The sequence below is a fragment of the Primulina tabacum genome, chromosome 16 (genome assembly GCF_025594145.1).
Source record: "Primulina tabacum isolate GXHZ01 chromosome 16, ASM2559414v2, whole genome shotgun sequence".
Classification (NCBI taxonomy): domain Eukaryota; kingdom Viridiplantae; phylum Streptophyta; class Magnoliopsida; order Lamiales; family Gesneriaceae; genus Primulina; species Primulina tabacum.
In genome coordinates this window covers 29,859,905-29,871,149 of record NC_134565.1, presented here as the reverse complement: position 1 = coordinate 29,871,149, position 11,245 = coordinate 29,859,905, and the positions used below count along the sequence as shown (strand labels likewise).

Here is an 11,245-nt window from a genome sequence, read left to right as displayed (position 1 = left end):
ATTCAACGGTTTGGCTCTTTGGAGTCGATGATTTCTGATCAAGCGTGTAGATAAACTAGTATCCCACTGCGAGCGCCAACTTAATTTATGTTCCTCTTCTTCACTTTGACGGGCAAACCACCCTTCATTCTCAGAGTCAGAGACAGCAAATGTTCGGGGCACTTAGCTTTCTCCATCAACACTTGTATTGCAAATCTAACACAGAGGCAGCTATGGATTTCATCTGAATGTAGGCCATATCTTTCCCTAAACACATTCGCTGGCCGGCGTGGAAAACCAGAAACTTAAAGGTACTTTCTTGTTTACAAATCCCATTCTCAATCCACCTTTCTGGCTTATACTCGCAGCTATCTTTGCCCCAGATACTCACCATTCTCCCCATAGCGTACGTGTGGTATGAAATGAACCAATCCTTGCCGATAAACGTGCCATCGGGTAATATAACATCTTAATTACAAGTTTTTGTGTCGATGGGCACCGGTGGATAAAGCCTCGTGGCTTCTGATATGGGTGCTTGGAGATACTGCGTTTGACGCAATTCATCGAAAGTGAACATATCGCCCATTTTATTTCCCACTTTGCCGTCGAATTTTATCCAGTTCTTGAATAATTGTTTCCTCTACATCTGGTTTTGAAGATAGCAACCAAAAGAACAAAGCAAGAGCTGATGATGTAGTGTCCCTGCCGGCTAAAATGAAACTAATAACAATATCCCTTAAATATCCAACCGAAGTTTCGCCATTTCCTATGAATCTTGGTAACAAATCCTCACCTTTCTTCTCAGATTTCTCCTCCATTCTTGTACTAATTATCTTATCAGCAAAATCATAAACATCAGTGTTAATTGTCCCACATCGGTTGGATAAATAACCTTGGGCTATGTTTGGTAGATAGGATTAGCCCATGATAAGTTAACAATCATTGTATATCCAATGTTTGGTTGGTTTTTTGATCAAATATATGGGCCCGTGAAATAAGTAAAAACCCGCACTGTAGCTATAATTTGTTGGACAAATAATTCTGATAATTTAGGTGTGATAATTTATCCCATTTATTGATTAAAGTAAATTTTACCATAATACCCTTTCTCTTTCATTCATCACCACAAAACTGTATTTTTGTACGAGATACTTTCAGAAACATCACCACAAACTATTGTCCTCCATTGGAGCACAATCTTCGCCTTGTAAATGTTGGATTAGCACTTATATCAGTAGGAGTCATGCTGAGTCTTGCCCTGTGGATGCTGTACGCGAACCGCCCCCGAAGGGAGGAAGTGTTTGCTAAGATCTCATCAAGAATAAGAGACAGCTTCAGTGGCAACAAATGAAAATGTAGTGAGAATGATGTAACATCAAGTTCAAATATCCCTTTCTCTCTCCTTCATCAAGTCCAAGATACCATCCATGTTTTCTGCGCCGATCTCTCAATTTCAATACAATCCCATGTCTTTTGCGCCGATTGGGTGGAGGTGGAGGTGGAGGTGGTGGTGGTGGATTCAGAGGTGGTGGTGGTTTTGGTGGGCCGTGGTGGTGGTGGATTCGGAGGTGGTGGTGGTTTTGGTGGGGGCGGCGGTTTTGGAGGTGGTGGAGGTTTGGGTGGTGGCGGAGGAGCAGGAGGTGGAGGCGGCTTGGGTGGTGGTGGAGGTTTTGGTGGTGGCCATTAAAGGAGTTGGGAGTATTTAGGCGATGGTGGTGGACTTGGTGGTGGTGGTGGTGGTTTTGGTGGGGGCGGAGGTTTTGGAGGTGGCGGAGGAGTAGGAGGTGGAGGCGGCTTTGGTGGTGGTGGAGGTTTTGGTGGTGGTCATTGAACCAAGAAAATGGTAATTAAAATTATGACTGATTGGTAACAATGGTAATATAAATCAAATAAAACCATTCCCCGATAACGGCTCCAAAAATTTGTTGCGAATTTTTCTTACCACAAGTATACAATATTAATTTTTAGTATATGATGAAGTAGAAATATCGTTCTCACTGGGAGTGTATATTTAAAATTATACTGCTTATCGTAATTAAAATAGTCTAAATTTATTTTTAAAAAATCAATAAGAATCTTGATTGTTAAATTATTATTGATAATAATTATTGATGAATCTAGAAATACAATTTCATTTAGTCTCTATTGTATTAAATTATTATTGATAACTATATTATTAAAACCAAATATTTTATTAACCAAAAAACACTAAATCTTTATATTCTCTCTCTCAATTGATGACACCTTATGTACAAGGAAAATACCCTCTTGGACCATAAATGATATTTTTCCCAATAAAGAACCAAGTTCTTTTCTTGACATCTCCGCAAAATACGAGAAATATTATGCTAACAATTGTCAAAGGAAGAGCTAAATATCGAGAAGTCATCCATGTAAACCTCCATGATCTCTTCAACCATGTCTGAAAATATAGTCATCATACACCTTTGAAACAAAAAAGAGCATTTCAAAGCCCAAACGGAATTCTCCTAAAAGCGAATGTACCATTGGACAAGTGAAGGTGGTCTACTCTTGATCTGATGGTGCTATTGCAAACTGATTATAACCTGAATAACCATCTAGAAAGCAATAATGATGATAACCGCCTAATATATCTAGCATTTGATCAATAAATGGAATCTATCTAGGTGGTTATCATCATTATTGCTTTCTAGATGGTTATTCAGGTAATAATCAACATTTGATCAATAAATGAAAGTAAAAAGTGATCTTTTCGTGTAACATCATTCAGTTTCCTATATTTGATGCATACATAAGGCAGCCACAGTACGAGTGAGTTGAGATCAAATCATTCTTTTCACGATCATACCTCTATTCTTTGGCACTACATGGAATGGTGAAACCCAAGGACTATCTAATATAGCATAAATGACACCAGCATTTAATAATTTCAATACCTCAACTCTCACAAATTATTTAATGGCTGAGTTCAGTATCCTTTGATGGTCAACATAAGAGGTATACGGTTTCCGTATCAAAATTTTATGCATGCGAATAGTGGGGCTAATCCCTTTAATATCAGCAATCGACCATCCAAACGCAAATTTTAAATTCCCTCAATACTCTCAACAATTTATATTTTTCATACAATGTAAGAGAAGAAGATATATTTACCGGGCACATCAAATTCTCACCCAAAAATACATAACATAAATGTCTTGGTGGTTCCTTTAAATCAAGAATGACTTGTGGTACCTTTTTACTTTAATCTTCTAGCAGTTCCTCTGTTTGAGCATTAACTACTTATTTGGCAAAAGACAGAAAGAGAGTAATTTCTCTCTAAGATCCCAACCTTCATCATCTACATTAGATGTCAAACTCACCATACATCTCTCTAAGGCATCTTCCACAAGCTTCCCTATACCAACTTGAGATACACGAGTCAATAATATCAATTTATTGCATGTACTTACCTCGTTGGTTCTTCTGATGGAGTTGTAGATATTGAACACCACTTCTTTGCCACCAAATCTCAATGTAAGCTATCTTTCGTCAATCAATATTTTTTCTTGTGGCCAGGAATAGTCTCCAAAAATGAAAGGTGTGTCGTGATCTTCCTCCATGTCTAATATAACAAAATCAAATAGGAAGATAAATTTTTCCACCTTCACAAGAACATCTTCCACTATTTCACGTGGATATGTAACTGACCTATCAACTAGTTGTAACGTGATTATGCTAGGCTCACTTCTCTAAACTCCAAGGTCCTGTAAATAGAAAAAATGTATTAAGTTTATAGTTGCTCCTAAATCACATGAAACTCCATTTACATAAGAGCCACCAATAACACAAGATATATTAAAACTCCACGGGTCTTTTAATTTATGTAGTAGTTTTTTTTTTTTTGGAGAATGACACTATACTTTTCTGTCAACTTCACGGTCTCGCATTTTTGCAATTTCCTCCTCTTTGACATTACATACTTGATAAATTTAGCAGAGTTAATGGGATGTTAATGCGTATTTTCTTGAAAATTTCAAAAAACTTTGCAAACTGATAATTTTAACACCTTATTTTTTAACCTCCAAGGGTAGGGAAGGTTTGCTTTTGGTACATGCTACTATTCAAGTACTCTTTGGTCCCTTAGCTTTTTCCTCTCTCAGATCCTTGCCTTAGACTACCTCTTCTTCAGTACTCTTTGGTCCTTCAAAGCATTCGCAAGCTACTATTCAAGTATTCTTTGGTCCTTCAAAGCATTCGCAAGCTGGCCTATCTACGTCTCTGGAGACTTCATCGTGCACCCATATTACCCATATGCATCTCAACCTAGTCAAGACGAGATTCAGTATTTCTCATCTTTTTACTCAATTCTGCTACAAAAGTACCAACCAAGTCTTCAAAGGATTATTTTCCTTGACCCTTTTGAATATTGAACCCTGGATTCAACACATTCTTGTTGTTTGCATAAAAGAAATTTACGCAAACTAGAATGATATTAATTAGAAAAAGAGTTACCTCGATAGCCTTCATACCCACAATTGTTATTGTTGATGTATTGATCTCCTTTCATATTAGGCTCTTCTTAAAGGGTGATTGTAGTTACTTCAAAAGTACACTGGCCTCCTTTGTTTATGGATGCAATATGTGTGGTCAATGTAGACACTTGGGCGATGAACGATGTGATATGATCCACCGCAAGACTCCAACAATTTATTTTTGCTCCAGATCATTCAGAGGATCATTGATAGCTATTGATAATCATCTGCTAAAGCAACTCACAGGATTGGTCTCGAGATTTAACAAAGATTGTGCCACCGACAGCTGCATCAATGTGGGGGATGTTTTGGTCATTTTATGTTAATGTACAAAATTAATACGTAATATTAAAATCATACCAAACACCGTAAATTTTATCCCACCATGTTATTTATCAATATCTCTATTTTTTAATCCCTATATTATTAATCATTTACTTATCCTATCACACGTACCAAACGTAGCCTTGGAGTTGTATATATGGGCTTGGACAATCCTCCCCCCTTGAGTTAGCTTTTGGGGTTGAGTTAGGTCCAAGTTCCATTCTTAACATGGTATCAGAGCCCGGGTTCCACCGTTATGTGTTGGACTGCCTATAATTAGGCAACATGTTCTACCCATAATTGGGTCATTTGTAAACTCCACGCTCCAGATATTCATTCCTGGGCGTGAGAGGGGTGTGTTAATTGTCCCACATCGGTTGGATAAATAACCTTGGAGTTGTATATATGGGCTTGGACAATCCTCCCCCCTTGAATTAACACACCCCTCTCACGCCCAGGAGGTGGAGCCCGGGTGTGTTAATTGTCCCACATTGCTTAACAAGTAGCAATAGAATTTTTCAATTTTTTCTTTGATCCCAGATTGAAAAACTTCTTAATTACCTATAATCTTGGTAGAGCATACATAAAGCGTAGAAGCATCCTCAAACGCCTGTATGAATTCCCCACCCGTGGTTCCATCTCCGCCCAGACAACAGTTGGATCTCGATTTTCTCGTGCCCAAAACGCAGCGGAAGTTTAAAAATTTTATTTTATTTTGACAATCAAAATATATATGTTTGAGCACTAACATTCATAGGGCGTTAGAATTTATACCTTTGGTGAATTAATTCACTTGGCTCCAACTATTCCGGGGTTAGCAGATATAGCTCTTGATGAATTCCCTACGAACGTTCTTCAAAAACTCCTTTCTTTATTCTTCTAATCAGGTCCATGACCAGATGATTTGTTCCTCTTCTAATTTGCACTAGAAAAATTAGAAGAGATTTAACGTTAGAGATCAAAGTTTGAGAGACGGCTCAAACTTTTTTCCCAAAGAGAAGTGACCGAAATTTGGAGTGGAGGAGGAGAGTGATTTTTCGAAAATCATTATGATGGAGGCTAGGGTTATGGCTTGATTATTATATTTTATAATTAAGCCATGACTTAATTCACATTATTAACATTAATGGACTTGATTAATTAATTGGACTAGTCCAACTAGTTTAGTTAATTAATCAAAGTCTATTAAGAACTTTAATTATTTAGTATGTTGGACTTGTACTCCTATAAGCCCATTAAACATAATTCTCACTAATTTTAATTTAATATTTAATAAACTCAACTTTTGAGCTTAATAAATTAAATCGATTATAAATTCAACATTTGAATTTATTATTTAAATTATAAATTCAACTCCTTGAATTTTATCACCTCCAAAATTTAATATTTAATAAACCCAACTTTTGAGTTTAATAAATTAAATTCTCAGATTTTATAAATTCAACTCCTTAATTTATTTTCCCAAATTTTATAAATTCATAAATTCAACTTTTTGAATTTACTATCTCAGGAGTTGAATTTATTTTCTCAAAATTTAATTATCATAAATTCAACTCCTTGAATTTACTATATCATAAGGGCATCCACAATGGTGGGTATTATCCAAGCCATGTCATCCAAATATCCTCTCCGTTTAAATATTTACCATTGCACACCATTGATTTGTGTGCCACAACGATATCCGGTTAAAAATTTGTAATCGGATATTGTAATTTTTTTTAATTTCTTGAAACAAGCGTGATTGAGACACGCTTGTTTTTTGGGTAGATTTTTTTTTTTTTGGACGAGATGGGTCGTGCTTCTTTTTTTGGTCGAGCTTTTTTTTTTTGGGTCGGACTGGGAGCTTGGGTGGGTCGAGGTGAAGAGCTTCACCTCGACCCAAGCAGCTTTTTTTATTTTTTTCCAATTTTTATTATTTATTTAATTATTATGTGAAATATAAATGGACAATTAAATGAAAATAAAATATGAATTAAAGAGACAGTGGGATCCATAAATATTTGGTTGGTGTGATATTTGATTGTGAAATATGAGAATTTGAGTAGAGAAATATTTGATTGACGACGTAGATTAGGGGGACCACAAATATTTGAAGGAAATATCCTCCTTATTGTGGATGACCTAATATAATTTCAACTCCTTGAATTTATTCTATCAACGGGAACAAACGGTCCAGTGCTTGTGTGACCCTCAATAGTTCAGTGATACAGCTAGCCGTGGGTTCACAACTCCTTGTGATTCAGGACATAATCATTTATTCGGGCTTACCCTTACTTGCCCCATTCTATGTATCAACAATTGATCATCAGAATGTCAGAAATTATATTTCTGATTAAACTCATCGAACTATGGTAAGAGCGTCTAGTAGCATCGTCCCATGATTCCCTAGGTATCACTGATAGTGCCTGCAAGAACCAGTAGATTATGATTAACGTACAGTACAGTCCCTTCATCTCATATATCCCGATCGAATCTGCAACCATTGGTTCATCGAGGGTTGCATAATAATTTTCTCGGGTCGTAAGAACTAATGGTACACAATCATAACCACGGACTTATTCTCTCGATGAATGATGATCACTTGGAAAGTCCGAGGGAGGGTAGTTCGGTATAATCATCATATGACTACCCATCTGTATGTTTGGACATCTCTATGTCTTTACCAAGAAACACGGTACACAACATCACAGATGCTAGTATCGAGCTCAAGCAACCTTTATCCATGTTTTAGGCGGCTGAATCGACTAAGAACGAATTTAGATTATACAGTGTTTACAAATGAGTTTCAACATCGAATTAAGATTCATTTGTATTAAAGTATAATCAAGGACTTTATATATGTCGATTGCGTGGGTATACAGATAAAGTAAAACAAGACCATAAAAAATTAAATTATATTAAAATAAAGATTGTTTATTACACTTAAGTCAATAAATTCCTTAGCCAACCGTTGGCTTGCATGACATCTACTCTAACAACAACCTGGATCAACATTAAAAGCAAGTTTACAGATGTTATGAAACGCAAATCTTTCAAGAATGTCTTGTGCATCCTCAGCGGCCGTTTCAAGAATCGGGATAAAACGCCTCTGAAACTCCACAGTTACATTTTCCATGACCAAATTCCGGAGGGATTTCGTATTAAACTCATAGCTCGCTGTTTTGCGCTGAATCCTCCATAATTCCCCATCCCTGTTGAAGATTCCACCTCCAAGGAAATCTTCGAGAAGGGTCCTGAAGCGCTCGCCTTTCGGGTAGTTATCAAAGTTGGATTTCAGCATGTGCTTGACTAGTTGCGGGTTGGCATGGATGACGCCGTTAACTTTCCCGGGACAGTGGAAGACTGCGGAGTTGGTGGGGCAGTTGGACAATACTTCGGTGCTCCAGTCTACCTTAGCACGTATGAGGATCACAGCCCTCGCGGCAACGGTTTATCATGTGTGGAATATGCGCAATAGGGTAATGTTTGAAAAAGAAAAATTGGGATTCCAAGAGATAGTCACAAAGATTAAGATACACACCTACCGTTGTATACCGGAGGCCATTCAGATTGCGTGTGTGCCGCACTAGTTTTTTTTTTTTTTTTTTGGTTTTCATAGTGAATTGTATTGCTGTATCATTGTCATTGTAATTTATGATTATCTTTGAATTCTGCTTGTGAAAGACCCTGGGTATGTCCAGTGTATTTGTATCTCAAACTTTTTACCCATTTTAATGAAAAATACTTTCATTAAAAAAAAAGAAGATGAAGAGAAAATGGATTACCATATCTGCAGATAGAGCTGGAGATGGGAGCGTACAGGGTTGATATGATTACCAGCTCCAGAAAGCCGACAATATTGGAGTCATATTTTGGGATTTATATGGAAACTATGCTATTCACACATAATTTGTGATTTCATCTATTCAATCTATGATATAAACGTTGAGTCATGAATCATAAAAAAACTGAATATATACTCTTACATGGGTGTCAAAAATTGGAGTTGTTGAAACATGCGAGAATTTTATTAATAGTGAAGAGTTACATTCTTTATTAATATTTTCTCGGATGAGCCTTGTCATTTGTCTTATACAATTTACCAATCTAACTTAACTTATATGTTACTGCTTTAGTCCGATGACACTGAGGCCAACTCCAACCCATAAATCTATTTTGGTGCAGAAAACCAAAATAGTGCAGTTTCTGCACCAAATATAACATTCATCTCCAACACATTTACTTCAAATCTTACACTAAAAAGTATATTCCTAAAATATTCCATTTGTTTACTATTTATTTATAATTTAACAATATAATTATAATTAATGTTAATATTAGTTATTAAATGTATAATTTTTTTAAAGTTAGTGATATAATTATAATTATATTTTATAATTATTGATAATTTAATTTGTTTATCCTTTATTATAATTACATATTTTCGGATCCGATTTTTCAAATTACTGATGATTTAGTTTGTTTATCCTTTAATATATTTGCATTTAAATTATCTGAATTCGAATTTGTATTTTTATTTTAACTGTGTACTTGAATGTTTAAATATTATTCAATAAATTTGTGTGTTAGATGTTTAATTATAAAATTATTTAAAAATATATTTATAAATTTATATAATTAAATATTTTAATTTTTATTATTAAATATCTAATTATTAAAATAATAAAAAAATATTATTTAAATATATCTAATTATTAAATTAATATAATAATATCATATTATTAGATAAAGAATATTTATAATTCTTAAATATTTATAATTAAAAAAACAAAAAAATTGAAAAAAAAAAAAAGAAATTCCCTGCGCCAATTTGGCGCAGAGGGAAGATAGCGCACCTCCCATTGGAGCATCTCCCCTGCGCCAAAACGGCGTGAGGGCGCAGAGTTGGAGATGCCCTGAAGAGTAACAACTTCAAATTCTATTGTAACAAAAAATTAAAAAAATGAATATATTTATCATACTACATATTTAATCAAAGTATACAATTTTTATATTAAATTTACAGTCAAAATTTGTTCATAAGAAACAAAACAAAGAATATATGATATTCCTGGTAAAACCATTAAAAATATAATAAAAAAAAATATCACGGATGCGAAAATACCATAAAACACTAATCACCAACTTAGACGCTGTTACATATACGATTTATGAAGATTTTGGATCTCAATCAACGGAGTTAAATAATGCCATAGGGTGTAAACGAATCGAATCGAACCGAATACTAGTAAAATTTTAAAACACGAATTTAGATCGAATCAAGTATATTCGAGCTCAAACTCGATTATTTTTAAAATTTTGGCTTGAGCTAGGCTCAAAATGAAGTTTTGAGTTCAAGTTCGATTCGAAATCTTCAAACATATTAAAATTATTCGAACTTTTGTTCGGATAGTATGGTTCAAGAACAAATGTTCGAAATCTCGAAATATTTGAATTGTAATATAATTACATTATATTAATAAAATATTAAGGTTCGCGAGCGGCTTGCGAACTATCGAACAAAATAATTTTGACTCGAATACGACTCGAAAAAAATTCGAACATGTTCGAGTTCATAAATTCGAAGACGAATCAATTATTTATCGAGTCTGCTCGAAAAGCTCGAGAATCGACTCGATTTGTTTACGGCCTTAAATTAGACAACCAATTGGAATTCAAATTTAATAGTTGATCTTAATTCTGTATAAAACATCTAAAAATCAAAATAATCACAAAATATAACTTGAGTTATTTATTTAAGAATATGTTTCTTGTGAGACCTGTTGACCCGGTCAACATTTGGAGTGAAATATAATATTTTTGACATAAAAACTAATATTTTTTCATGGTTCGATATGATAGGAGGTCTATTTTTAAAAATTGAAAAGTGAGACGGCCTCATAGGGTTTTGTGTTTATTTAAATACTCGTTAGTGAGTGAATTGTGGTATTGTCAAAACGAGCCGACGAGGCAGATCGACCCATAATCCTATGCAGGCTGCCATTAGGCGTGATGGGGGTGGAAAGATCTACACTTTGGCGGGTGGAGATTTTACCAACCTAAGTTATCATGCTTAGCTCCTGACTTCTTGGCAAATCTCTTAGACATGAATGAATGTGTAGCGCCACAATCAAATAACACATACGCAGGCATATCATTGATTATAATGGCACCTGCTACGACATCATTTGAGTTGTCAGCCTCTTCTTGAGTAAGAGCATAAACTCGAGCATTTGTCTTGTTTTCCTTAGGCTTGTTTGGAGTTGTTCCTCCTGCTGGACCATTCCTTGGGTCTGGAAGAGGGCATTGAGCAATGCGATGGTCCATCTTTCCGCAACGGAAACAAACTCAAGAATTCCTACGACATTCACCAGTGTGAGCGAATCCACAAGTTTGGCACTTGACTCACTCTTTGCTTGATTGAAAAGACGTGGTTCCTTTAGCTGGAATACTGGTGAATTGATTGC

At 35.2% G+C, this 11,245-nt stretch overlaps 1 pseudogene; it reads right to left on the bottom strand.

The window, feature by feature from the left end:
- On the bottom strand, window positions 1–905 carry LOC142528474 (cytochrome P450 CYP94D108-like; annotated as a pseudogene).
- Window positions 906–11,245: the final 10,340 nt, after the last annotated feature.